This window comes from Orcinus orca, chromosome X, assembly GCF_937001465.1.
Source record: "Orcinus orca chromosome X, mOrcOrc1.1, whole genome shotgun sequence".
Classification (NCBI taxonomy): domain Eukaryota; kingdom Metazoa; phylum Chordata; class Mammalia; order Artiodactyla; family Delphinidae; genus Orcinus; species Orcinus orca.
Genome location: NC_064580.1, coordinates 27702897 through 27706879, shown reverse-complemented (window position 1 = coordinate 27706879; position 3983 = coordinate 27702897). Strand labels below are relative to the sequence as shown.

Genomic DNA, 3983 nt, shown 5'->3' with positions numbered 1-3983 from the left:
AGATCCTAGTCTGTTTTGCCATCTTCCAAATAAGAAGTTTCAGTGAAAAACCACTATACTGAGCAGCCTCATAGGGCTCTTTGAAAATGTTAAAGTTCATAAAACTCTTTGAGGACAAGAATAAACAGTTCAACTCAACTATCTCATAGGGTTGCTGCATGTTGAAAAATAAATAAATATGAAGCAAATCAAACTAAATGGGTATGCATGCCTAGTAGAAATCATGTTGAATTAACTGAAGTGAAAATGTGAATATTAAAATGATTTCTTTTTACTTCAAAAAAAAGAACATATCTCAACATAATAAAAATCATATGAGACAAGACTGCAGCTGACATCATAACTCAAAGGTGCAAAGCTAAAAACTTTTCCTTTAAGATCAGGAAAAAAACAAGGGAGCCCATTCTCACCACTCTTATTGAACATAGTACTGGAAGTCCTAGCTAGAGCAACTAGGCAAGACAAAGAAATAAGAGGCATCTAAATCAGAAAGGAAGAAGTCAATTGTTGTTATTTACAGATGATATGACAGAAAGGCCTACACACTCAACCAAAATAATGGTTGGAATTAACCAATAAATTCAATAAAGTTGCAGGATATAAAATCAACACATAGAAATCAGTTTTTATACACTAACAGTGTAACATCTGAAAGAGAAACAAAAGTATCCCACTCATAATAGCATCAAAAACAGTACTTAGGGGCTTCCCTGGTGGCGCAGTGGTTGAGAGTCTGCCTGCTGATGCAGGGGGCGCGGGTTCGTGCCCCGGTCCGGGAGGATCCCGCGTGCGGCGGAGCGGCTGGGCCCGTGAGCCATGGCCGCTGAGCCTGCGCGTCCGGAGCCTGTGCTCCGCAGCGGGAGAGGCCACAGCAGTGAGAGGCCCGCGTACCGCAAAAAAAAAAAACAAAAAAAAAAACAAAAAAAAACAGTACTTAGGAAAAGATTTAATCAAGGAAATAAAAGATCTGTACATTGAAAACTATGAGACTTTGAAGATATTGAAAAAGACAAAAGGAAAACATCCTGTGTTCATAGATCAGAAGAATTAATATTGTTAAAATGTCTATACTACTCAAAGTCATCTATAGATTCAATACATTCCCCATCAAAATTCCAATGGCATTTTTCAAAGAAATAAAAAAAAATTCTAAAATTTGCATGAACTACCAAAGACCCCAAATAGCCAGGAGGTCAATAGTGGAAGCCCCACACATCCTGGTTTCAAACTATACTATAAAGCTACAGTAATTTAAACAAATGGTCCTGGCATAAAAATACACACTTTGAGCAATGTAACAAAATAAAGCCCAGAAATAAAGTCCCGCATTTACAGTCAACTAATATTTGACAAAGGAGCCAAAAACACTCAATGGGGAAAGGATAGTTTATTTAACAATGGGTTTGGGAAAACTGGATAACCATGTGCAGAAAAATCAAATAAAAATACTGTATATCATTTATGTTGAAAATCTAAAAAAGCCAAACTTGTAAAATCAGAGAGTAAAACGGTGGTTACCAAGGGCTGGGGAGCAGGAGAATTAGGGAGATGTTAACGGTACAAACTTCAAAAGAGTAGATAAATAAGTCTTGGAGATCTAATGCACAGCATAGTGATTACAGTCAACAGTATTGTATTATAAACTTCAAAGTGGCTAAGAGGTAAGTTCTTAACTGTTCCCACCACAAAAAAGAATTATCATGTGATGTAATAGAGGTGTTCGCTAACACTATGGTGTTAATCATAATACTATATGTAAATGTATTAAATCAACACATACATCTTAAATTTATATAATGTTATATCAATTATATCTCAATAATAAATTTTTTAAAATTAAGAAATTATAGAAGCCTACTCTTTGAAATATTCATGTTTATTCATTAGTATACATTACTAACGCAAATTTTATTTTTGCATCCTGAGGCAGTCCTTGAAAGCATAATACATTTTTTAAAAAGTCTATGTGGCCCAGGGACTTCCCTGGTGGTCCAGTGGTTAAGACTCCGAGCTCCCAATGCAGGAGGCCCAGGTTCAATCCCTGGTCAGGGAACTAGAATCCCACATGCATGCCGCAAGCTAGATTATACATGCAGCAACGAAAATCCCACGTGCTGCAACTAAGACCCAGTGCAGCCAAATAAATAAATATTAAAAAAAAAAAAGTCTATGTGGCCCATGCAGTGACTTGTGTTACTAATGGAGAAGATCCAAAGGAACCATTCTGATGGGCGATAGCTTCTGCAGCTAGTATGTATTTGCCTTTCATGAAAAACCAAACCAGCGTCAGGACCCCAGACAAAGGTTGGAATTGCTTGCTTAGTATTCTCAGGCAGTACTTGCATCAGTGAATACGGGCAGGGAAAATTTGAAGGGCCCATCATCAAAGCAGATTGTTTCTTTTGCTCTAGACATGCAGGGAATATTTTCAAAGTGGATATGGAGTTCTACTGGGGTCAATGTTGGAGTTTTTATTGTTCACCAGCTATATGTGCCTTTAAAAATATCGTCACCCCAGAAAATGGTGAGTCTTACTTTGCGCTGATGTTCAAGTACCTGGTACTGGTTGTTCTGAGGCTCAAGTTTATCCCATCTTTTACTTCACTTGGTTCAGCCTCAGAACACACAGGGGTCTTCCAATGACTCTTTTGGCTGAAGCTATATAGTAGTTAGCTTTTACTATGTAACATACTATTGCAAAGCTCTGGCTTAGAGCCAACATTTATTTAGCTCAGGATAGGGTGAGTCGGCTGAATGATTCTGGGCTGGGCTGCCTTGGTCCACCTTGCCTGAGTTCACCCATGCACCACTCATGCTGGCAGACGGATGATCTAGAAGATGACCTCACTTTTACATCTGGCAGGTGGATGGGGGTTGGCTGGGGTGCTATGGAAGTGACTAGGCTCTAATGTGACTTATTGATTTAACAATCAATTTATTTAACAGTAAATTACAATGTGATTTATTGTCCTCAGCAGGCCAGCTCGGGCTTCTCCACAGGGCAATCATAGGGTTCTATGAGGTACCAGAGGGGGCAAGTCCCAATGTGCAAGCACTCTTCAAACCTTTGATTGCCTCAGATGTTTTCAGGTCCCCTTGGCCAAAGCAAGTCACATGGTCAACCCAGATTCAAGGGGCAGATAAGACTACCCCTTGTGAAGGGAGGAAAATAATTATGGCCATGTTTGCAATCCACCACAGCTAGTTTAAACTGGTTCCCTATAGTTTGTGATCAACTACTGATAAAAACTTTTTAATTTTAATTAATTAATTTTTTTGGCCACGCCACACGGCTCATGGGATCTTAGTTCCCTGACCCGGGCCCTCGGCAGTGAGAGCACAGAGTCCTAACCACTAGACCGCCAGGGAAGTCCCTATTTTTAATTTTTAAAGTGTTAATGTGGAATGTTTTTATAATCATGTCTCGGCACAATGATCACATAACTAATCAGGCAAACTTTACAAGAAACACATTTGAAATTGATAAACCAACAGTGGCTTCAAACCAATCTCCTACCAGCATTTTAACAGGGTAATCCCATTTTCCAGGACTTTACCTAGGATATTTAATGATCTTGGAAACTCACATTGTATATATAGATACACATTTTGTGTGCTGAAACTACTTCCTTTGTAAATTTAGTCAGTAATACTCCCAAGTGCTTCTCTGCTAGTAGGCAAAGAGGGACAGTTCTAGAAACTGCTGTTTGTGAAGACAACAGCTCACACATCCTGCTGCAAAAGAGAGCAGTTTTGATTACTTTGTCACACTTGGTGTATGTTTTACCAGAAATGCTGGAGGCTTAAATTTGAAACCCCTCCCAAAGTGGTAGAAGTGGCTCAGCACGTATTAATCTTCCAGCTCAATAAAACATTCCTATTTCCTCAAGCAGTGAGGAGGCCATCTGGAGCCCAGACTGACCAGACAAATGGGCAGTTATCGGTTACTACTGCTTCTCAAGGAACATTAACCAAAATGTCCT

The 3983-nt window shown here is 39.2% G+C and overlaps 1 non-coding gene across 1 annotated transcript; it reads left to right on the top strand.

The window, feature by feature from the left end:
- Positions 1 to 1980: 1980 nt before the first annotated feature.
- TRNAW-CCA (transfer RNA tryptophan (anticodon CCA)) lies at positions 1981 to 2053 on the top strand. Its single transcript has one exon. It is a non-coding gene; the product is annotated as a tRNA-Trp (tRNA).
- The last annotated feature ends 1930 nt before the right edge of the window (positions 2054 to 3983 follow it).